This window comes from Natator depressus, chromosome 10, assembly GCF_965152275.1.
Source record: "Natator depressus isolate rNatDep1 chromosome 10, rNatDep2.hap1, whole genome shotgun sequence".
Classification (NCBI taxonomy): domain Eukaryota; kingdom Metazoa; phylum Chordata; order Testudines; family Cheloniidae; genus Natator; species Natator depressus.
Window position 1 is genome coordinate 80,478,239 of NC_134243.1, and position 25,675 is coordinate 80,503,913.

The 25,675-nt window shown below is 40.8% G+C and overlaps 1 protein-coding gene and 1 long non-coding RNA gene across 6 annotated transcripts in view; one reads left to right on the forward strand and one right to left on the reverse strand.

The window, feature by feature from the left end:
* The window catches only part of GLCE (glucuronic acid epimerase), a 108,608-nt gene that overhangs the window by 11,537 nt on the left and 71,396 nt on the right, over positions 1–25,675 (forward strand). Inside the window, exon 2 of one of the 5 annotated variants that reach the window (XM_074966627.1) lies at positions 21,980–22,251. The exons of the other annotated variants lie outside the window; for them this stretch is intronic. The gene's annotated coding sequence lies outside the window, so the exon portion shown is untranslated. The remainder of the gene's footprint in view (positions 1–21,979; positions 22,252–25,675) is intronic. 5 annotated transcript variants of the gene reach the window in all.
* On the reverse strand, positions 18,799–25,372 carry LOC141995428 (uncharacterized). Its single transcript, XR_012641320.1, has 3 exons — positions 25,159–25,372; positions 22,940–23,144; positions 18,799–22,211 (listed from the first exon to the last, which is right to left on the reverse strand). It is a non-coding gene; the product is annotated as an uncharacterized LOC141995428 (long non-coding RNA).

The window sequence follows — 25,675 nt, forward strand, 5'->3', positions numbered from 1 at the left end:
CCAAAATGCAGGATTTGTTGGGTCTAAACCACCCAAGCTAGATGGCTATCCAGCCTCTTTTTGAAAACCTCCAATGAAGGAGCTTCCATGTTTTCCTTAGGCAGCTTGTTCCACTGTCCTACTGTTCTTACAGTTAGGAAGTTTTTCCTGAGATTTACTCTAAATCTGCTGTGCTGTAGTTTGAACACATGGCCTCTTGTCCTGCCCACTGTGGCAAGAGGCTGACCACTTTTCTCCATCTTTTTATAGCAGCCTTTCAAGTATTTGAAGATCGCTGTCATGTCCCTCCCTTAATCTCCTATTTTCCAAACTAAACATACCCATTCTTTCAGTCTCTGCTCATGGGGCTTGCATTCCAACCCTTTGATAATCTTTGTTGCTTGCCTCTGGATCCTTTCCAGTTTCTCTACATCCTTTCTATAAACTAGTGACCAAAATTGGACACAGTACTCCAGCTGATGACTAACCAGCATAGAGTAAAGCAGTAGTATCACCTCCCATGACCTGCATGCTATGCCTCTGTTAATGCAACCCAAAATTGTCTTTGCTTTTTGCAGCAGCATCATGTTGTTGACTCATGTTGAGATTGTGATCCACCACAACTCCCAGATATTTCTCAGCAGTGATGTTTTCAAGCCAGTTATCTCCCATTCTGTATTTGTAAATTTTGGTTTTTCTTCCCTATGTGTAGCACGTTACATCTTTGCTGAATTTCATTGTGCTGTCTATAGCCAGGTTCTCCAATTTATCAAGATCCCTCTGAATTTTAGCTCTATCCTCCGAAGTGTTAACGACTCCCCCTAGCTTTAGGTCATCTCCACATTTGATCAGTATGCTGCTCCTTATTCCTACATCCAGGTAATTAATAAAGATGTTAAATAACACTGGACTCAGATTCCTGTGGAACCTCACTTGAGACCTTCTTCCAACCTGACATCATTCCATTAATAGTTACTCTTTGTTTATGGCTGTTTAACCAATTATGTAGCCACTTAACGGTAGTTCCACTAAGTCTGCATTTCTCCAGCTTACTCATGAAAATGTCATGTGGGACTGTGTTAAGAGCCTTGCTAAAGTTCAGGTATGTTATGTCCACTGCATTCCCCCTATCTACCAAACCAGTTACCTTGTCAAAGAATCAGAGGGGTAGCTGTGTTAGTCTGTATCCACAAAAGTAACGAGGAGTCCAGTAGCACCTTAAAGACTAACAGATTTATTTGGTAGGTTTCAGAGTAACAGCCGTGTTAGTCTGTATTCGCAAAAAGAAAAGGAGTACTTGTGGCACCTTAGAGACTAATTGGTTAGTCTCTAAGGTGCCACAAGTACTCCTTTTCTTCTTAGATTTATTTGGGCAAATCTGAAGAAGTGGGTTTTTTTTACCCATGAAAGCTTATGCCCAAATAAATCTGTTAGTCTTTAAGGTGCCACTGGACTCCTTGTTCATGTCAAAGAAGGAAATCAAGTTGGTTTGGCATGATTTGTTCTTAGTAAATCCATGCTGGCTGCTAGCGATCACCCCTTCATCCTCCAGGTAATCACACATTGAATGTTTTATACATTATTCTGTAGCTTCCCAGGTATCGAGGTTAGGCTGACTGGTCTATAGTTCCCCAGCTTCTCCTTTCCCCCCCTTTTTAAAGATGGACCCTATAACAGCCCTTCTGCTGTCATCCATGAGTTTGTAAATATTATTGCCGGGGTCTCTGAGATTTCGTCAGGTAATTCCTTCAGCATCCTGGGTGAATAGTATCAGGCCCTGCTGACTTGAATTCATTCAAATTAGTCAGAAGATCTTTTACTTATCCTGATCTGCATCCCTTCCCCTTTATTGTCTATGATAACTTTGCTAGTCTTCTGGTCACATGTTTTTTGTGTGAAGACTGAAGCAAAGTTGACATTGAGCAGCGCTGCCTTCCTAGCATCTTCTGTTATCTAGCTCACCAGCTCCACTGAACAGTGGGCCCATCATCCTTGATCTTTCTTTTTTGTCTGACGTATTTGCAGAATCCCTTCTTGTTGTCTAACTTTTCTTGCCAGCCGTAACTCAAGCTTTGACTTTCCTGATTTTTGTCCCTGCACACTCGTGCTATTCTCATGTACACATCCTTGGTGACATGCCCCTCCTTCCATTTCCTATATGTATCCTTTTTGGTTTTTAGATAGCTAAAAAGCTCTTTGTGTGGCCACATCAGTCTCCTATGACTCTTCTCTTTCCTCTGCATCGGAATAGCTTGATATTGAGCATCAAGTATTGCATCATTTTAGGAACTGCCAGCCCCCTTCCACTCCTTTTTTTCCTAATTGGTCTTTCCATGGGACCTTGCCTACTATTTCTGAGTTGGTTGAAATCTGCCTTTCTGAAGTCCAGTGTCCTTGTGTTGCTATTCTCATGTCTTCCTTTCCTAGGATGTTGAATTCATCCATCTCATGATCCCTTCTTCCCAAGTTCCTGACCACCTTTGCATTCGCAACTAATTCCATTCCTGTTGGTCAACACCAGATCCAAAATAGATAGACCCCCTAATTGTTTCCTCAGTTTTCTGAATCGGAAAGTTGTCCCCTACACATGCTAAGAACTTGCAAAACATATGTCCTGCTGCATTAGTCTTTCAGCAGATATCAGGCAAGTTAAAATCCCCCATTAATACTAGCTCACATCACATTACTTAGTTTTAGTTACATATTCAAAGTGTTACATAAAACGGTGGTTCTGTAGATTAATTAAAGTTTGTACAAATAAAGTAAAACTGCAGTTGGCATAATACTAATACTGAATAATACTAATACTGAATATTGGAATGTGTCTACATTTTGGTTCAGTATTTTCTCAAGGAAGTTATACGTGTTATGACACACTTCAGTTTTCAGTATTGTATAAACAAGATGAAAACATTCAATTATATGAAAGTTGTTAGTAATGCAGGATTGTAGGCTTGCAGCATTACGCAGCCAGAAGCATGAGGAGTTGCAGATACCAGTCCATGTCCATTTGGCCATGCAGCATTCTGTAGCAGAAGACTGACTTTGATGTAGTGGATAGACCAACTCTATTCCTCCGTTTTGAATGGCTGTATCCAAAGTCCAAAAAAATTCATTCTATGCTTGTTGGACTTGCTGGGCACTGATGCAATTATTTTTCCCAGTTTCCTAGTTTAAACTGGGCTTAAGCCAGTGGGGTCCCCAAACTTTTGAGGATCACGCTCCCTTTTACCCCTGTCCGTGCTTCTCCTGCCCCTCCTTCCCCCCCACCCCCACTCTGGAGCTGGGGCCTGGAGTGGGGGCTGATGCAGATGGGGTAAGAGGGCTGAGGCTGGGGCAGGAGCGGAGCCACAGCTGGGCTGCGGTGGGAGCCAGCAGTTGGGCCTGTGGCCAGGTGTGGCCCCACTCCCAGCCTTTCCCCCAGCCATGGCCCCAGGCCAGGAATGGAGCCATGGCCAGCAGCCAAGGCTGGGGGCTGGCATGGGGCCGTGCTGAGGCTGGGGACAGGGCCATACATGGAGCCAGGAGCTGGGGATGTGGCTGGGGGTTGGGACCTGAGCAGAGCTGGGGTTGGGGAGGGCTGGACCTGGACCCTCCCGCCTGCCCCAGAATGTTCTTCCATGGCCCCCTAGGGGGGCATGCCCCACACTTTGGGGACCTGTGGTTAAGTTAATATTTACCAGTGCCCTGTCCGAAACTGGTTTTTTCCAGGAAATTGAGAGCACTTGAGAGAGACTGCAGTTTACACAGCTGTAAGTCTAGAGTAACTCCATTTACTTCTGTGAAGTCACACAGTGGACGTAATTTCTGAATCAAGAGCAGAATTTGGCTTCATCTTAATGTCCTAAGAACATAAGAATGGCCATGCTGTGTCAGACCAAAGGTCCATCCAGCCCAGCATTGTGTCCACCAACTGTGACCAATGCCAGGTGCCCCAGAGGGAGTGAACCTCACAGGTAATGATCTAGTGATCTCTCTCCTGCCATCCATCTCCACCCTCTGACAGAGTCTAGGGACACCATTCCTTACCCATCCTGGCTAATAGCCATTAATGGACTTAACCTCCGTGAATGTATCCAGTTCTCCTTTTAAACCCTGTTATAGTCCTAGCCTTCACAACCTCCTCAGGCACTGAGTTCCACAGGCTGACTGTGCGCTGAGTGAAGAAGAACTTCCTTTGATTTGTTTTAAACCTGCTGCCCATTAAGTTCATTTGGTGGCCCCTAGTTCTTATATTGTGGGAACAAGTAAATAACTCTTCCTTGTTCACTTTCTCCACACACTCATGATTTTATATACCTCTATAATATCCCCCCTCCGTCTCCTCTTTTCCATCCTGAAAAGTCCTAGCCTCTTTAATCTCTCCTCATATGGGACCTGTTCCAAACCCCTAATCATTTTAGTTGCCCTTTTCTGAACCTTTTCTAATGCCGGTGTATCTTTTTTGAGATGAGGGGACCACATCTGTACGCGGTATTCAAGATGTGGGCGTACCATGGATTTATATAAGGGCAATAAGATATTTTCTATCCCTTTTTTAATGATTCCTAACATCCCGTTTGCTTTTTTGACCGCTGCTGCACACTGCGTGGACGTCTTCAGAGAACTATCCACGATGACTCCAAGATCTTTCTCCTGATTATTCGTAGCTAAATTAACCCCCATCATATTGAATGTATAGTTAGGGTTATTTTTTCCAATGTGCATTACTTTACATTTATCCACGTTAAATTTCATTTGCCATTTTGTTGCCCAATCACTTAGTTTTGTGAGATCTTTTTGAAGTTCTTCACAGTCTGCTTTGGTCTTAACTATCTTGAGCAGTTTAGTATTGTCTGCAAACTTTGCCACCTCACTGTTTCCCCCTTTCTCCAGATCATTTATGAATAGGTTGAATAGGATTGGTCCTAGGACTGACCCTGGGGGAATACCACTAGTTACCCCCTCTCCATTCTGAAAATTTACCATTTATTCCTACCCTTTGTTCCCTGTCTTTTAACCAGTTCTCAATCCATGAAAGGATCTTCCCTCTTATCCCATACAGCTTAATTTATGGTTTCAGAGTAACAGCCGTGTTTAGTCTGTATTCGCAAAAAGAAAAGGAGGACTTGTGGCACCTTAGAGACTAAATAAATTGGTTAGTCTCTAAGGTGCCACAAGTCCTCCTTTTCTTTTAGCTTAATTTATGTAAGAGCCTTTGGTGAGGGACCTTGTCAAAGGCTTTCTGGAAATCTAAGTACACTGTGTCCACTGGATCCCCCTTGTCCACATGTTTGTTGACCCCCACAAAGAACTCTAATAGATTAGTAAGACATGATCTCCCTTTACAGAGACCATGTTGACTTTTGTGCAACAGTTTATGTTCTTCTATGTGTCTGACAATTTTCTTCTTTACTATCATTTCAACTAATTTGCCCGGTAAAGACATTAGTCTTACTGGTCTGTAATTGCCAGGATCACCTCTAGAGCCCTTCTTAAATATTGGCGCTACATTAGCTATCTTCCAGTCATTGGGTATAGCAGCTAATTTTAAAGGACAGGTTACAAACTTCAGTTAATAGTTCCGCAATTTCACATTTGAGTTCTTTCAGAACTCTTGGGCGAATGCCATCTGGTCCTGGTGACTTGTTACTGTTAAGTTTCTCAATTAATTCCAAAACCACCTCTAGTGGCACTTCAATCTGTGAGAATTCCTCAGATTTATCACCTACAAAATGACAGGTTTCAGAGTAGCAGCCATGTTAGTCTGTATTCGCAAAAAGAAAAGGAGTACTTGTGGCACGTTAGACTAACCAATTTATTTGAGCATAAGCTTTCGTGAGCTACAGCTCACCGATGAAGTGAGCTGTAGCTCACGAAAGCTTATGCTCAAATAAATTGGTTAGCCTCTAAGGTGTCACAAATACTCCTTTTCTTTTCACCTACAAAAGAAGGCTCAGGTTTGGGAATCTCCCTAACATCCTCAGCCGTGAAGTCTGAAGCAAAGAATTCATTTAGTTTCTCCGCAATGACTTTATCATCTTTAAGTGTTCCTTTTGTATCTTGATCGTCTAGGGGCCCCACTGGTGGTTTAGCAGGCTTCCTGCTTCTGATATACTTAAACATTTTATTACCTTTTGAGTTTTTGGCTAGCCGTTCTTCAAACTCCTTTTTGGCTTTTCTTATTACATTTTTACATTTAATTTGGCAGTGTTTATGCTCTTTTCTATTTACCTCACTAGGATTTGACTTCCACTTTTAAAAAGATGCCTTTTTGTCTCTCACTGCTTCTTTTACATGGTTGTTTAGCCACGGTGGCTCTTTTTTTAGTTCTTTTACTGTGTTTTTTTTAATTTGGGGTACATATTTCAGTTGAGCCTCTGTTATGGTGTCTTTGAAAATTGTCCATGCAGCTTGCAGGGATTTCACTCTAGTCACTGTACCTTTTAATTTCTGTTTACTAACCTCCTCATTTTTGCATAGTTCCCCTTTCTGAAATTAAATGCCAGAGTGTTGACCTGTTGAGGTCTTCTTCCCACCACAGGAATGTTAAATGTTGTTATATTATGGTCACTATTTCCAAGCGGTCCTGTTATAGTTACTTCTTGGACCAGATCATCCTCTTTCTCAACTCACTTGACTAGCCCCTGGTCTCTTTCCACCAACAGTTCAAACTTCTTATGCTCATATTAGATGTTGCATAACTTCTGCTTGCTTTGAATCTCATTCCCTGCTCCATTTCTCTCTTGCATGCTATTCACTCTCACCTTGTGGCTCCATTACTTTACTTTTCTCCTCTTGTCTTTGCCTATTCGAAAACTGTTTTCTGTACCTGGAATGATGTCTGTTTTCTCATCCACCAAGTGTCCTCCTTTCTCCTGCTTTCAAAATCTGCTTTCTTTAGTCTTTATTTTCACTCCGACTTCCCCTCCTGTGCTGTTTACTTCTCTTGTCTTGCACTCAGTCTTTGTGTAAAAATACTAAAACATATAACTGGCACTTTACATAATGGCTCACTCTTTATTTTAAGCATTGTCCTTTCTTTCCCAATCACCTTGACTTCTCTATCTTCATGTCCTATATTTAAATGTGATTTTTTTGGGTGGAGGCAGGGGTAAGGTATATGTTAATCTGTGTTAAAATGGTGTGCAAAGTTACAGCATGATACACCTTTTGTAATCATTCATTCACTATAAAATATTTTTCTTCAGAATAAACTTTGCATAATTTTTAGGCTAGATTTTTAATAACTGTTGAATGCCAGTTGAAATATTGGAAGTGTCATGGAACACGAAAACCATGGTAACAAGATTCTCTAAAAGAATGCTCATTGTTAATTTAAGAGGAAATGAGAAAATGAGGTTTTAATTACTGTCTTTATCTTGAGTACGCCACCTTATGCACGGATCTTCTGAATTGTGCCGGCACTGCTAGCCCCCTTAGAGTTAAAAATGAGCTGGTATTTCTTGATTTGAGAGTTGGCAACTTGGCTAGTGTCACTGGTGATTAAAATTTGACTTATAGGCTGCCTGATTAAATATGATTTGTTGGTTACAAATTTAATTTACTCAGCTATATTTTTGGGGGGGTTAGAATTTAGTGTAACCTAAAATCAGGCAGTCTAGTCCTAATTAAGATTTATAGTGGAGGCCATATGGGGAGTACTTGAATTGTCACTACACTTCTGTGTACCTTGTCTGCGGATGAAGTCTTCAGGGCTCTAAATCGGGCACCTTTTAAGAGCAGTATATTCACTGTATTAAAAAAAGCTGCAGTCCATAAAATACTGTATTAAAATAAAAATTGAACACAAATACCAATAGGTTGGGTGCTATAGTAGATAGCTACCTTCCGACTCAACACATTTAATAAAATAAATGGAATACCTTGGTTCTGTACCTCACTTGGATTAAGGTAGGACACTTCTTGTTAGTTGGCATTCAAATGAAGCTTCCATAACCATTTTCTACTACATAAAATTCTCAAACTTAATTTTTCAGGTAGCCATGCAATCTGAAATTGTATACAGGTTTGGTATAATTAGATCTTGGTGCAGACATACACACGTGACTTGTATTAGAAACAGAGAGACGTTACAAAGAATCCTGTAGACTTGGTTGCTTAATGTTTAAAACTTGTCTGTACCTCACAGGTTTGTCTGAAGATAGTTTTTTTTCATAATCTAATAAACCCTTAACCTCAGAAGGAAATAACTTTTCTGAAAGAACCTATTGAGGAGAGAATTTGTCACGTCATTTTCATGGCATTATGAAAGCTGGCAGTTTCTGTGACATCTTGAAATTCACTTGTGTTATGGGTAAATGTGGCTTAGAAGTAAAATATTAGCACAACAATTGTTAAAATGTCAAGTCACATACCCTGAAGAGAATCTTTCTTTTGTATTCCTAACATGCGTTCCATAACTAGGCATAATGTAAGGCTGACTGCAATGGATGCTCTTTGAACCAAGTGGACAATGAAATCGCAGGGAAATGTAGTTTATTTCTGTGCAATGGATTTTTCTTTTGAAGTCCTAAGAAAAGTGTGTATAATAAACCTCCGCGTTATGGACGCTTCAGGAATGGAGGTTATCCGTAACTCTGAAACATTCGTAACTCTGAACATAGTGGAGTTTGGACTCCAGATGCAGCAGCTGATGCTTCAGGCTGTGCTTCGGCAGCAGCTGAGCTCACTAGTCAGCCCCGGCATGAGTTTGCAAGCTTGTCCCCCTCCAGGCAGAGAGGCGGGTGTGTGTGTTTTTGAGAAAACAGCGCGTCCCCCCCCTCCCGACGGGGCGCGGGGAGGAGGGGTGAAAGCGGTGCAGACCCCAGCCCTGCTCCTGCTCTGCTAGCTGGCTCTGGCTGCCTTGGGCTGGCAGCCCCGGCGTCTTGTTGTAAGTGGCTGCCCCCTGGGTGGGGGTGAGGGGTGGAGGCAAGCAGTCCAGATGTGCCTACCTTTAATACAGGCACCGTACAGTATTTGCTTTTTTTGGTCTCTGCCGCTGCCCGATTGGTTACTTCTGGATTTACTCGGTGTCTGGTTGACCGGTTAGGCCATAACTCTGGTGGTCATATCTATGAGGTTCTATTGTACTGTCAATCAGGTGTTTCTTCTGGCTTTTCTGAATCAAATGTTACCTTTTCCCTGCTACTTTCATAAAATTAAGAGTTCTTTTGTTTGAGCCAGAAGTGTTTAGGTTAATGTATGATTGCCCAAAGGCTAAAAACTATTTCCAGTGGGGGTGGACTACTATTTTATTGATGAGAAAATACTTAAAAATAAACTAGCAATATATACCAGCAATCCGACCCTTACTGTCACAATAGAAAAGTTTACATACCAATCCTATCACTTATTTTGAGTTGATTCAATTCAAAGCTTTCTAAACTAAATCCTCATTCATTGAAGTCAATGCCAAAACTCTCATTAAGTTCAGTGGCAGTGCAGATTGGCTTGCAGTGAGGAAACTGCGAAAGGCAGGTAGGTAGATTGGGTCCTGTCTCCACAGTAGGGAAAGGGTATATTCCCTGCAGTCAGGAGGTGGGACCCTGCCTAGCCCTTGGTGCCGTGGCACCACTGCTATTTTTAGCAAGCTAGCTCAAGCAAGCTACATGTGCTGCAGTCAGACCTCCTGATTGCAGTGTAGAGATACCCGAGGCCTTTGGCGATTGCAGTGTAGAGATACCCGAGGCCTTTGCGGTGTAGAGATACCCGAGGCCTATTCTAATACCTGACTGGCATTGTGACCGTGTCACTAGTGGCCTCTCCTAGAAGATTTGTCATTCACCGCTTCCCCTTCTTGTATCTTGTCTGTGTGGTTTGAAAACTGGTGAAATGGGAGGGCTTGAGATAGTACTGGAATTGACTGCGGATTATAAGGGTGCATTCTTTGTAGGGAAGACGTGCACACTGGCATTTACTAAACTGTAGTACATTTATATTCTTTGACATTTCTGAATACGTAAAACCTAATGTCCCCATTGCCCTGCATTGCCCAAGGTGAAGTGAGTGCAAAGATATGGAGAATGGTATTAATCAAAATATAGTGCTGATGAATTGGGCACACTGCCTCTGTTCAGATCCCTGGAGCTCAACTAAACTTGATTTGCTCATGTATAAGAACAGTAAGTATTGTACTGGGGAGTGTGTAAGCATCTTAATCTACATGTTATAAAACTGGGGGGAGAGTCAGTCTGAAGGTCTGTTTAATTTCTAAGTTGGCTTTAAAAACTTAATTTTATATCTATATGACTTTAAAACTCGGGTGTCACATTTATCCTACCTTTTGCTCATAAAATTAACTACAGTACAGGCAATTGAATCTTTACCTAAGATACCATTTTATATGCTCGTAAGCTGCTATTAGGTTTAAATAGTAGAATGTGCTGGGTATTTGAGTTTGGACAGTGTTTTTTTCAGTGAATTTTGTTGGAAAGCCATTAGTCTTATTTCTTTATCTAATTTTCTGTTCAAAACTATGCTGATTTAGAGAATGTGCTTTTTACTGGGTTAGAGGTTTCTCTGCACGTCTTAAAAGGCTGCGTACGCTGAAATGCAGAACCATCTTGTCAGAAAATATCAAGGTTCCTAACATGAGAATCCACTGCAGGCATGGAGCTGCTGTTTCACCCACCTTTTTAAAGGCTTGGAGGCAAGCAAAAGGTACTTTCTCACCTTTCTTGTGATATCCTATAAGTACCCTCTACAGGCACACCTGGTGAACGTGCAGAGACCCCACTTCCCAGGCTTCTGTCTCTAGGATCAAAGCCAGGTGCTTTCTCAGCAGCTCTCTAGAAGTCTGTTTCCTCCCCTCTCTGTCTTCTTCTGGCAAGGATGGGGTCTTTATAGGAACATTTCAAAGGAGTCCCCAGCCTTGATTGGCTTAACAGTAGATCCTCCACCTACCCCAGTGCTTCAGCAGTTGAGCAGGGCCAATTCAGGGATCCTGTCTACTTTCTCAGATAGCTTCTCTGAGTATTAGAGATCTCTCAACTCAAGGCCAGAAGCACAGGCTTAAAAAAAGCTACTAACCAAGTGAGGGTTGCTTTTTTTTGTGGTTGATAGGCTTTATTTGCAAGTTCTTTCATAATGTTCCTCAACTGAATGGCAGTGCCAGTATAACATCAGTTGGTATAATTTCTGTACTAGAATATCCAAAAGGGGATGTGTGGGTGGAAATAAGTGCAACAGAGGAATCACTTGCTATTCAGGTTCCAGCTTTCTTTTGTCAATCTAAAAAATTTTTTATAAGACGCTGTAATGTAACAGTTATATTTAAAAATTGAATTTCACATTAAGACTCTGTAGGCAGATTAAAGTTCAGTTGAGTACAGTGAAAGGTTTTGCCAGGACAATGGATTTTAGATTTAGCTTTGCAAAAGCTTGTAAAGAAGTGAATAAAGTGAAGGTAAATGTATCAATCTAAACATAAACCCATGTAAACTGAACTTAACACACCCTCAAAGCGGTGAGAACTAATTTCTGTAACATTGTGGCTGCTTTAAAAGATAGTTGGGACAAAGTGGTGATTTTAAAAATCAGATAAGTTATAACACCAGTTCTTGCAGCTCACTTAAGTGATATACTTGTAAAATGTAACTAATAGTTGTGATCAGAAAGCTCAGGAATTGGAATTGTAGAATTGGTATAAGCACACACAAGTTAAATTAAATTAAATTCCAAGCAGAATTTGGGACAGACTTAATCTTTCTCTTTATTTCACCTCTGAAATTGTGAAAAGTACAAGAATAGGATAATGGACTGCTTTAGAATTCATATGCAGCATAGGTACTGTACACACTGGCATGAAGTCATGGCCCTTAACACTAAAAGACTTCAGTCAGATCTATACTAAAACTTTTGGTGGCCTAACATTGTTGGTTAGAGGTGTGTGGTTTTAGACTTTCTATGCTGGCAAAAGCACTAGTGTAGATGCAGTATACTGGCTTAAGAGTACTTTTGTCTGTATAGCTTATTTTGCTTGGGAACCAGTATAAGCTGTTCCAGCAAAAACACTTTGTCTGTATAGCTATAGCAGTGAATTTTAAGTGTAGACTAAGCAAGATAGTCTGTGAATACAAGGGATGGATATAGCAAAAGAAAATTAAGGGTGTCTCTCTAGAAACGTTACTTTGAGGAGAGGACAAAGCTTGAAGGCTTCTGATGTAGGGGTGGGTAGAATTGTGTTTTTGTCTTTTTAGGAGACAGTATGGTTTGAGCCTGTTGTGCAGGTCCCCCACACTTAGGGTCAGACTTTTCAAAAAGCTCTTTTTCATTTGGGTGCCTAAATGGGAGCAATCAGATTGTCAAAGTGCTCAGCACAAAGCAGTTGCTGTTGAGAAGCAGCTTGGTGCCGGTCACTTCTTTTGAGAGCCAAAATGGTAGCTGAGCTCTCTTGAAAAATTGAGCTTTAGGCACTGAACTACCATTAATGGAAAGATTTCCTTTGACTTCAGTGGCTCTTGAATTAAACCATTGGTCATGGTTTTACAGGTGTTCTGATTGCTTGTGTAAATAGGAATGAATTCCCCTGTTACACATATATATTATTAAGCCAATTCAACATGGCCTTGAAGCAACCATTCTGCAGATAATTTAAATGTAGCTTTCAGACTTTTTTCTCACAAACGCCAAATGCTCCTGTTCCAAAATGTTTGTGTTTATACCTTGTTTTCATTGTGTGTTCTCGCTTTGCCACAAGTAGTGCATTCATTTTGAGGTGGCGGTTCGGGTACGCGAGATGCATTGAAATTGCAAGACAGCAAACCCAGGAAAAAAACTGAATTGGAGAATTTTGATCAGAGTTTATAAATTTTAAATGGAACTTCTGTCATATCATCTTGCTACTTCTGCAAATAAGATTCTATCCTCTACTTACTCAAAGCATCATGAGATTTATTAGAAAATATAGACAGTTGTGTAACTGTCTGCAGAGGTGGAAAAGATGTTATTGAAAGAGCTTCCCAGAAAGCTAAAGAATTTAATGGTTCTTTTGTTCTTCTATTGTGTGTGTAGCAAATGAATATATTATTTGTTTAAAAAAAAAAGTCTAACCTAGTGTAGTCAAAAGAAAAGTGCAGCTAACATTTGAGTGACTAACTTATTGCAGTCAACCTAACTTTCATATTCTGTACTTGGTAAATAAATATTTGAGGACAAAGTTTGTTAGCAGTGCTGAAAATCACTCAATACCTCATCTTAGCTTAGTTATTTCAGAACTTTGTGTTTCACTGTAATGTCTCAATCTGTAGGACTAATCCTTTCTTGCCATCCCTGCTGTTTAATGTAGGCTTTTTTAAATCCTAAGAAGCTTTATTCCTTTGTAAGGCTTTCAGAAGTCTCTCTCTCCTTAATGATAAATGTCAACAAATTACATGAGGGTATCTTTGACAACAGCAAGGGAAAAGTGTAGTTTTCAGTCTTTGGTAGGTTCTGTTTTACAGTAGTGCGACCTAGTTTACTTTGTTGCTAAACATTTACAGCAATGAAGGTAATGGTTTCTGTGAGATCCCTTATTCTGCTGTAAGGGGCAGAATAAGGTTGCAGTTTTAAAAAAATAGTGTATTTCTCTGTTTGCGTACAGTGCTGACCGTAAGTTTGGAGATATGATCTTCACAGTCTCCCTATGTACTTTTCTACTGGGATTTGCCGTTGTGCCAGTGGCTGATAGCAAGTACCCAAAGTTGCATGGTATACAGTCTGGCACTTTTCCGTTCCTTGCAATTCTTCTAGTTCTGTTCCTTTCTTTCATGGGTCATGAAGACTTACAAACCTCTAAACCTTTTGAGGTAGGTTAATAGTGTAACATTTGTTCTAACAATGGTGGAAATGGAGAACCAGAAAGTCAGTGGAAGAGCAGGGAATAAGCCTTGTCTACATGGGGGGATTTAACCTGACTCCAACCTCTGATGTAGCTGCACTCACTCAAACTGCTAATGACCGTGAGTACTACTTACTTGCATCTGTGGAGCTTAGTGGCTTTGCCTGTTTGTGTTGGTGGTGCTACCTCATGGATAAATGGCTTTGGGGTAAGCTCCCAGTATACACCAAACTTAGATTATTGTAGGAGTCGTAACTCTACTTATTGAAATAGTAAATCTCTTTATGCAATTTAACATTTTTTTCATGTGAATCTTATTGAATGCATGAAAGGATTGAAAAATTCACTCGCCCTGGTGAGTGCAAGTCTTAATATGAGATTCTGTGGATTGAAGCCTTAATTTAAAAGAAAAATTGCTGGCCCTCTGAATGTGAGTGCAGAGTAAACTGATTCAGTGCTCCTTTTGGCTCCATGGCCCTCTCCAGTGCTACTGCTCACAGCCTTATTTAGCATAAAAGCAAAAACTGTCAAAGCTCTGGTGAGTTTCATGGCTGCAGTTCAAAACTCTGAGGGCAGTGGCAAAATGGCAAATCATGCCAATTTTACTCTGTTTGGAAAATCTCAGATTTCTAGGAGGTGAAATTGGACCCCAAAAATGGAGGTGTGGGGAAGACTACAAGAGCAGAGGTCAGCCCACTAGTCAAGAGGGGGTCTCTCTTTTTTCAGCAACTTGCTGGAGGACCTGTCACTTATCAAATGCTTATTAGCCACAAGCTGATTCCAGAAGGATTCTCAGGATTAGGTCTGGGAACAGCACCCTGGTAAGAATTCAGTCATCTTCTACAGCAGCTGGAGGTCCCAGTGAGAGCCTGGACTATTTTCATTACCACTTCACCTTCCTGGTCAGACCCACTTCTTGATTGGCCTCTGATAGGTATAGGTTGCAGGTTAGCAGTTGTCTGGTAAACTTTTAAACATGGATTTTGTGTTAAATGGAGCTGTATCTCAGGTGGTCATGTTTTTAGAGTGTCTCTAACTTGTGGGAAAGCTTTAAAACCTATTAAGATTTAAATTTAGAAAACTCTTCACAGATCTGGGAAGTTACTCTATATTTCAGTACTCTGTATGTAAAGGTGTGAGAACTTATATATTGTGTAAACACTTAGTTCTTGTTTCTTGGTTAATTTAAATGTAGTGCTAGTTCTTGAGAATTTGAACATCTGTTTTTTGAAGTGTGGAGCTCCAGTTACTGCATAACTGAACACTATGCTTAATGGATTAAGTAGTATACGTGTCCATAGTGGGTTGCCAGGATGGCTCCAAGCTTTCATTGGATTTTTGGTGCTGCTTTTATAACTAGCAGTGAAATTCCAACTTGACATGGAGTACTTCCTGTTGGCATAATGATTAATGCACAGGCTAATACCTCCATGTACATGAATCCTATGTGGTCATGTAAAGTAGGTCACATTTTTAAATTCTAATTTTATCAGTGCCATTTTATAGGGATAGCAATGTTCTAAAAACCTCTTAAAACAGAAAATTGGTACATCAAAATGAAAAAATGTAGACGTGCTAACTACATTACACTTTTGTGAGGGAGATCTAGAAGAAGAAGAACTTACTATCCAAAAGCTTAGAGATTTAAGTACCTAAATATTTTTCTTTAACGTATTTTAGAGCAGAAAATCTTTCCTGTTGTGTAATGCTTCCAAAACCTTTGGCAGCTGCAGAATTTTATATCTGAACATGGAATGCTTTAGCTGTTTAATGGCATAGAATTTTTCAAGAATTTACAGCATTTTCAGTGTGCTCATAGCATGTCTGCTCCAGAACTAGATTTAAAAAAAAAAAAAAGATTTCCACCGATCAATAACTAACGGGAATTCATATTGTAATACTCCTGAAGTACTTCAGGTATTGCTCCCCTTGTTATTGGAATGGGGCCATTTTAGCATGGCCTTCATCTGGAGATGAACAAATTTGATAGTCTCAGTGTAGGATTAAGTTTGGATTTGTAAATCACTTTTAAACACTTGTGTTTACAAACCTTTCAGCTTTTTTTATCAATCATTTGCCTTTTACTGTACTCTCCAAGTTCTTAAATCCAAATTGCAGTAACTGGTACACTTTTTTTTTTAAAAGGTTACTTTTAGTTCTGGAATATTGACATTTAAGTGCTATACTTAACAAATCTGACAACATAGGATTTAACAGGTGTTAATGTGGGACTTCATGGTGGCTGCAGGAGTAGAATAAGACTTTTTTGTTCCAAAACCCCATCCCATATATGAGCATTATAGGGCCTCTGACACAGATGAGCTATTCGTATTTCATTCAACAGAGGAGTGAAATATAGCTAAGAGTGAGGGAAAATTGTTTCTACCTAGGCTGTAATGTGGTGTTCCAGTGCTCACAAGTAGTTTTAGTTCCTCCCATTAGCAGGCTGAGACAAGAAAAAATGTGAAGAGCTTTGTTACACTAGCTCACACTGAGGTCCCCCTGTGTCTGGCAGGTTGGGGGCTTAGGACTTATTGTCTAACATAGTTCAGTGGTTTGAGCATTGGCCTGCTAAACACAGGGTTGTGAGTTCAATCCTCAAGGGGGCCATTTAGGGATCTGGGCCAAAAATTGGGGATTGGCCCTGCTTTGAGCAGGTGGTTGGACTAGATGACCTCCTGAGGTCCCTTCCAACCCTGATACTCTATGATTCTGTGATCTTTGTTTTTTCTGAGGAGGTTATTTAGGTAAGAAAACAGACTTTGTCTGGCATGGCTTTTGAGATGGTTCTCTGAGAATACTATGCTTCAATTCATGAAATAATCCACTTCAGGAATCTCTTGCAGCATGTTTGGGAATTGCAGTAGTTCCTGAAGTTCAGCTGAGTTTTTTGGGTGTTTCTTTTTATTAGGTGGTTTGTCTATTCACTGAAAGTGAGGCAGGTACCTTTTGAATTCTCAGTGAATTGTGCTTGTTCATGAGTCATAGTGAGCAGTCTCCTTCCCTAGTTTTATCTTCAACCTTCAGATGTGTTTTGAAACAGTCTGCTGTGCAAGTAGTCCATGCTCTGCAGACATAACAGTATGAAGTTATATGAGCAATTGTAGATCAATAATTCTTAAACTTCAGGTAGCTGTAGTCTTAAGCATCAGTTGTGGTGTTTTTTTTTAAAGCAAGAGGGTGAAATTAATGTCCTACATTCTGGCCATGTAGATTTTCATACATAGCTGCAGTATGTATCCAGTGTGAATATACTGCACCATTAGACTATCCTTTTCCATTTCTCAGAAGGTAGTGGAAGGCAATTATACTAACAGGCTAACTTAGCACTTACTGTCTCTTCACATGCTATCTTAAAGGGCATACACTTTTCCCCAGAAAAGTGTAAATGTTCAATACCCAAACAAACTTCAATTAAAGTCTGAAATTTAATGGGTGTTGACTTGAGGCCTTAAGAAGTGTGTGGCTGTTTAATAGTAACATGTACTAACTATACTTCTCAGCTGACTTCCCCACATGTTAAAAAATGCAGTGATTGTATTGCTGTGGAAACTAAGTAACTTTTTAGTACGGTCACTTCAGTTGACTCAGCTCAAACTAACAACATTTTAAATGCATATTAGTCTACTTGATGAATAAAATAATTCAGCAGTAGCTCATCCTTTCTTTAAAAGACAACTGGATTTGTAATGTGTGGACGAATAGACAGAGTTCATAAGGTAAGATGCTTTTTTCACTACAAAAAATTGTAAAAGGCATTTGTAGGTGCTGAAATGCTAATTTAAGTGCCATCTTGCTCAGATGTGAGGTCATTTGACTCTCAGTGGGAACGCGTCCACTAAACAACTGTTAACTAGTTTCCCACATGCTTGACTCGCTAATTTAAAATTGTCTGTTAAACCAAGCTTCAAATTTCAGTCTGTTCTTTAAGGCTTAGGCTTTCAATGCTGCTTTCACACAACCTTGTCGAAAAGAGCATCTGCAGCATGGACCTTAAATTGATATCTATAAGGGCACGTCTGCGCTACAGGGATTATACTGGTGTAGCTATGTTGGTGTAGCTATGCCGGCATAGCCCTGTAGATGTGGTCTACACTGACAGAAGGATGTCTCCTGTTGGTATAGGAACACCAACTCCCTGAATGAAGCTAGCTATGTCAATGGAAGCCCTTTTGGAGAGCACCTGAAGGTGTGAATACCCTATTTATTTCAGTGGGTAATATTGTGAACGCCAGTAATGCTTTAAATGAGTAGCAAATGAGATTTCACAAAGTATGTAAGAGCATATTTTGAAGTTCAACCCAGGCTTTTCCTGAAGTGAGTGTGGTTGAAGGGCAGAGGGAAGGTTGGGCATGGGGTGTTTTGAGTGGGTATGAAGGATTTGCTTGAGGAAAGAAAGCATGGTAGAGGCCTACACCTATTAATGGATACATCTTCCAATATGTATGTGCAGTTGGTTTTATTTTCCTAAAAGAGGCTTCACTTTCAACAATTTTAAGAAACTCTGCTTTGAGGTCATGTGGCACCTTAGAGACTAACCAATTTATTTGAGCATAAGCTTTCGTGAGCTACAGCTCACTTAACTCACGAAAGCTTATGCTCAAATAAATTGGTTAGTCTCTAAGGTGCCACAAGTATTCCTTTTCTTTTTGCGAATACAGACTAACACGACTGTTACTCTGAAACCTGCTCTGAGGTCAGTAATTTCTTAGATGACTCTCCTGTCCTGTTCAAATGCAACACCTGGTTGAGGAACTGTGAAGTTGAATACCAGAGTTCACATGGCACTAGTGTTTAAACGTATTGAAACATTCTCTACGCTACTCATTCATGCTACAGCACTTCATGCGAGTGTTGACCCGAAAATATACAAAGATTTCTGCTATGTATAGACCATGTAAAGATGCTGACTTATTGCTAAACACTAGATTAAAAGAATGCATTTAAATAAGTTTTTTTCCTCAGTAGCATGCATTTAGCTTCTTACAACAGACTTTTAGACCACTTACTAATCAAGTTGGCTTTTAACACACCTTAGTGTATTTTTTGTCTTTCTCCAGCACAAGGTTTGCTTTTTTTTTTTTCAGTTAAAGCAACATTTATATAATCCAGTCTGTCCTCTCATTGTGTAGTAGTGCCCTCTACTGGAATGAACGTCAAAGCTGCTCAAGTGTGATCATATCCCTTTCTAGAGACTGCAGCCAGCAGATAAAACATAAACTACTGCAGCGAAACAATTGACATTGCTCTTACGTTATCTTCGTGTATCATGAAGGAACATCCAAGCATGTTTGAGTGCAGTTTGATCTGTCTCTCTGCTCTTAATCATGTATTCTCAATTTTATTTTAATACGGTGCATTCCAGTTCTAATATTTTTAACGTCTTTATTTGCATGCAAATTAAAAACACACTCCAAATAGCATCTCCTGACAGCCCATAGAGGCAAAATGGGTGGTCATTCTGCCTTTCACAAATTTTGACCTGTACACCAAAAAAGCCCTTCTGAATTTGAAGAGAACCTGATAACTAGATGCCAATTAAAAACTAGCACAGCTGCAAAGTCCAAAAACCGTACAGTGCTGCCATTGTTGGAGGAAAGTCCCATCTCAACCTCTAAAGCTGAAGGAGCCTGACTAATGCTGTTCCATGGTATGCTGGGATTAGAGTCAACCGGTTTCAGATTGGTTTTGTATGGAAACTGACTGAAACAATCTCTGGAATATTCTTCCTCGTGATCCTGTTCCTCATAGGATATGAGTATACAGCTTGAAGGAGAGGAGGCATTGCATATGACAGGCATTTCTACTTTCTAATCTAATGTTTAAAACCTTGCAGTACACTCCAGTTTAAGAGTAAACATGCAAGGATTGATGAGCTTCACGCAGTGAATTAACAAGCCCTCAAAAGCAAGGAAGACTGAGTTATACTTTCCAGATATCTCTAATATGTTTGGGTATCACAGGGAGAGTCCCATAACCCTTATTTCCTCTCTAGTGCTGGTTGCTATGTGTGTTCTACACATGGGTGTGTGTGTCATGTGCCCAAGTCTGGAAATTCTAACAAACAATGTCCGTTGGACTGCATATGCGCAGTGGATCTCCTCGTGCTCCAGAGCATAAGAGGCAATGCGGACTGGCGTCTCTCCAATTCCTTCTTACTGTCACATGGTCTGAGTTGGAATCCTGTGTTCAGTTTTCTCCAGCTTTTTTGATAAAACCTATAAATAGTTTTGCCTGTTAGTTTAGCTAGAGTTTTATAGCATAGTTAATGTAGCTTGTTGTCACCTGCTGGGGACTCCCTCCTCCAGGAGTCCTGGAACAATTTTTATAGTGGGGGTGCTGAGCCGTTGAACCAAATTGTAAACCCTGTATATAACCGAGTCCGCTTCAAGCCAGGGGTGTGTGGTAGCACCCCTAGTTCCAGAACCTATGCTGTCCCCATGGTCTGGGACTATGCCCGGAGTCCAGGGGTTCAAGAACTGCATCTCTTGCCCTTTCTCCTTCATCAGCAGCAATCAACAGCACTGCCTCTACTTCTTGGGTGAAATGCATATTTCTGCAAAGCATAATATGTCCTTCGTTTCCACCAAGAATTCGTGAAACTCATGAGCTTCACCTAAGGAAATACCTGATGGAGAAGGCTCTGAGGCTCCTCTGATCCAGGCCAGGGAGATTCGCCCTATCCACCCTCCCAGTGCATTGGCCTCAACAGACAAGCAGCGCCCCTCCAAGCTTATGCTTAGAATAGAAGTCTTCAATTCCTAAACCCAAGGACTTTTCCTCCAGGGCTTCCCATGAGAATAGGGGGCACTCTAATGTTTGCAAGGACAGATCCCTGTCAAGGACTGTCAACAAGAGATGCTATCCATCCCCAAGTCTGTCAAGGTGGGTGATGAGCCTTTGCATGTGGACCCTAAGGGACCGACACCACTGAAAATCCCCAGACTGGAGGGTAAAGTGTGCAGGAAGAAAGATCTGTTGGTGACTACAGCACTGAAGCATAAGGACAGCCATCCACCGGGTCCATCTACGAGCATGGGTCTGGATTTGTTATCAGTACTGACTTCACCTCACTTGCAGGGCTTTCCTCAGGTTTATGTAGTCATTCCATATCCAAGTGATGTCAGACAATGTCACTGTGGTCTTTTACATAAACAAGGTGGAGCAAGATCTCTTCCCCTTTGCCTGGAAGTAGTCAGGCTTTGAAACTGGTCCATCAGAAACCGCATCACTGTCCAGGCCGCATACGTCCCAGGTATTCAGAACTCCTGAGCAGGCACTTCTCTGCAGACTACAAGGGGGAGATCCACCACTGTGTCCTGAGCGAAATAGTCTCTCAGTGGGGAATGCCTCAGTGGGGAATGCCTCTTTGCATCCAAAACAAACAGAAATTCCTTAGTAGTACTCCAGAGGAACCATGGGCCAGAACTCCCAGGCCAACGCACTCCTGTTATCATGAAAAACTATCTCAGCTATGCCTTTTCTCCCATTCCCCAGCTTTCACATGTCCTACGAAACATACATCACAACAGGGCCAACATCATTCTTCTCTCATCCAGTTGATCCAGGCAGGTTTGATTCCCAGAGCTCCTGACAATGTCAGCCTGCCTCTAATCCAGATTCACCCCTTCCCAGACCTCTGAACTCTAGAGGGGGGTGGGGGACAGAATCAGACATCCTGATCCAATTTCACTCCACCTCAATGTCTGGTGTTGAGATGGGCATCTGAAATAGAATGCTTCTGCTCAGCACCCGTTAAAGGCTATCCTTACTCCTTATTTAAGTAGGAAAGATTCACCAAGGACCTAGCTAAATGGAAGAATTTCTCTGCCTGGGTGCAGCACTGTCAACCTTCTCCAGTCACTGCAGATACTCCAGTCGTTTTAGATTATCACCTGTCTCTAAAAAACAAACAAACAAAAAAAAAAAACCTCAAGACTTTCTACTAGCTCGTTATGAGTCCACCTCGCAGGGGTTAGTTCCTTCCTCCCACCAGTAGATGGACATTCTGTTTTCACCAGCTCAGATACAGTACTATTCATGGGGGGAAGGGGGGCTGATCAGGATCTTCCAGCCAGTGGTCAGATCTACACCTCCGTGGTCCCTCAATCGTGTCAACAAAAGTTCAGATGATGATCTTGTGTCAATAAGATATGTGCCATGCCCCCACCCAAAAATTGATTTTTTTCTTTTTTTTTTTAGTGGCTATCATTTTGGCGGGAACGGTCAGTGAATTGGGAGCCATCGTGACAGACCCTTCTTATGGTTTTTCACAAGGAAAAGGAATCCCTTTGCCTCCATCTTAAATTTCCCCCCAAGGTTTCTTCTGAATTCGACATCCACCAAAGTATCCACTTACCTGTCTTTTTTCCAAAACCCCACACTTACGCTGAAGAGACTTCACTTCATCATCTGATATGCCCTGGCATTCTACCTGCAAAGAACGAAGCTAGCCGTAGAAGAAAGATTGTGAGGTAAAGCTGTAGCCTTTCACAGAATCTTTAAGCGGGCTTCTGGGTGCATTGTTGAGTGCTACAGGTTAGCAAACATCCCGCATCCTGACAGTGTCACAGTTCGCTCCATGAGAGTACAGGCCACCTCTACAGCATCCCTGCAGGAAGTCCTGATACAAGACATACACAGGACTGCCTCCTGGAGCTCCATTCACACGTTCGCTAGACATTACCTGCTAGCTCAGGCCTTTGCTGGAGATGCAGCAGTGAGATCTGCAGTACTGAAAGCATCTTTGTAGCTGGGTTCTGTGCACCCCCCGCCCCCTCCCTTCCCCCCCCCCACACACCCAGAAGGGGAGAGTTGGGCTCAACTCAAATCATTGAGCATTTAAAATGACTGAAAATCAGAATGGAAACTAAGTCGGCTAAAACTGATGCTTAATTTTTTTTGGATGGGATGCGATTACTTCAGCTTAGCTACATGTGGCTTCAGACAATTAAGAACTCCTTCTCCTTTGATATTTTTCATTAATATTAGTGTAATCTTGATACTGAGCAGTTAATTGGGTGTCATCCCTACTTTAAATACCATATTTAAACTGAAAAGAGCTTTTAATAAATGACAAATGTCAATATAAAATTCCATGTGTTCTCAATGTAACTCTAAAGGCATCAGCCTTCCGGCTTCATCTCCCCCACCATTCATTACCTGATAAGTACTCTTTAACCTTTAAGTCTTTTGTGCTATTTGGATAGCCTTTTAGATCAAATCTTTTCCATTACAACATTGCTGCCTTCACAGTGATAACGCAGGGGACCAAAATACCATCCTGTTCATCTGGGAACCAGTAGAGTTTTGAAGTTATTGAAAAGTAATCTGTGTGCTCTGTTTCTGTGGTTGGGCAAAAATGGAGCTGGAGGAGGAGAGAATAATGCAGAAATTGGGGGATAAGAAGGAGAAATTTGAAAGGAATAAACTCAAGTATTTTTGATAGTTATATATCAAATATCTAACTTAAAATATACAGTCACTATTTCAATACAACACTAGACACTGCCCATTCCTTAAAAAATTCCTTATATAAATCTCATATACACAGAGAACATGAAACAATGGGTGTTACCATACACACTGTAACATCCGATGAAGTGAGCTGTAGCTCACGAAAGCTTATGCTCAAATGAATTTGTTCGTCTCTAAGGTGCTACAAGTCCTCCTTTTCTTTTTGCGGATACAGACTAACACGGCTGCTACTCTGAAACCTGCCCATTCCTTAACACTGAAAATGGATAGACCATAAAATCCATATGACGGAGCAATGAGAACACTGAACCTTGTTTATGCTAGCACTGTAGAGATGCTGGGAGAGAGAAAAGGGAATACTGATTTTTCCTAATTCTAGACAAGGCCCAGTGCTATCAGTCAAATGCTATTTGAATATCACTAAAATCAACAAGAAGGTGCAACAGGAAGCCACATTGACTTCCGCTCTATTTAAAAACAGGTGATAAAGTTCTGAATAAGAGAATGAAAACACCCAAGGAATAGCTTGGTTTACAGACTTGCATGAGGGTGCCGCAAACAATTGCAGGTTGTTTTTTTTTTTTTTAAGTATGTAGTGGTGTCCCTTTAAACAGAACCTTTCTACCTTTTTTTCCTCCTTTTTTAAATTGAGTTTGATGGACCATTCCAGATTTTTTGATCTAAAAATCAGATGTCTGTAGGTCATGTCGGTTCTAGGAAGCAGCATAAAAATTCTTCATTGACCTAGTTAACTCTTTGGCATAAGGTATTAGAGCTGGGCAAATTGCTGACACCTTACTGGCTACATTGACCTGCTCTGACTCTTATAGAGTTCTTCAGTCTAGGAGAGAGAGGTAGAACATGATCCAGTGGCTGGAAGTTGAAGCTAGACAAATTCAGACTGAACTAAGACATACATTTTTAAGTGAGTAGTTCACCATTGGAACAATTTACCAAGGATCATGATGGATTCTCCCTCACTGACAACTTTTAAATCAAGATTTGATGGTTTTATAAAAGATCCGCTCTGGGAATTATTTTGGGGGAAGTTCTATGGTCTGTGTTATGTAGGAGGTCAGACGAGATGATCACAATGGTCCCTTCTGGCCTTGGAATCTGTGAATCTGTATGCTGTCTTCAGTGTTGTGTTATTAAAAAGAGAAGCTTCATAAGTAATCAAACAGCTTGTCTTTCCCCTACTCAACTCTTCCTAGTGTCCAAAATTGTTTTTATCCTGGTATGAGTCTTTGAGGAAAAATTGTCTCGAGTGAGCATCTTCAGCTTCTTTCTGGAAGAATGTGGAGCTGATTGGATGAGATACATACTCTTACTCTGGGTAAAGCTGCATGTCATGGGGCAGACTATCTGGAATTAGGGATGTGCCAGAATTGGGCATTTAGTTGCAGTGAGCATAAATGTTGACAGTGTTGGGGGTTAAAAAATCATATCAGGTATTATATTTCGATAGTATTCTACCAAGGCTTATTCTGTGATAAAATTCTGTTCTTTCCTGTTTAACAGACTTCAATAAAAAGACATTGAGGCTGACTGTCTAAAACTTCCATATTTGGATATTCAGTTATAATTTGGAAACTAGCATAATGTTCTGTTGTTGCAATAACTATATAAGATACAATAGGGTATAACTCTGTAATCTGTTAATACTGATTTGGAAATACTGAAATTTAAGGCGGCGAGTCCTTTAACCATGCAAGGCATATAGTAATGGCTTACTAATACATGTCCTGTAGTATCCTATTACTATATTGCAATAACTGTATACGCTAGCTTCAGAACTGTAAACAAATACCAGAATTTAACTTCACAGCTGTGCATTGCATTTTTCTGTAGAATGCTTTGAAATGAGAAATGCAGAAGGCTGCCTCCAGTATTAACTCCCTTACCTTGTCCAAATTTGTCTTTCAATACTTGTGGAGCTCTTGTCCATCTTGACACATGAGTTCAGTTGGCTGTTGTATCATTTCAACTATAGTTTTGTTGAATGAAGTAATGCTAACATTAGCCGCACTTTTCTCCCCCTCACAGCTGTCAGTGACACAAAAGGCAGTCAGTGAACAGGATTATCTGATCAAGGACGTTAGAAGTCCTTGTATATGCACTTATGTCAGTTATTTCTGAGTAGCAAGGTCAGTCCCAATTATAAAACATTTTATCTAGTGTCATACCTCTGCATATTGTTTAGCGATTAGCCATGGTTCATGGCCTGAAGAGTTCACAATCTAAATTAGAAAAATGAAGGGGGAGGAGAAAGGGGGAAGGACTAACACAAATAAAAATAATTCACGCTAGATAGCAGAATCATACGGGTGGTTTATTTGTTAGTTCATTCCTCATTTGTACACTTCTGAAGTGCAAGGTCTGTAATGCAGGGACTTACTGCTATTTTAACAGTGTTGTTGT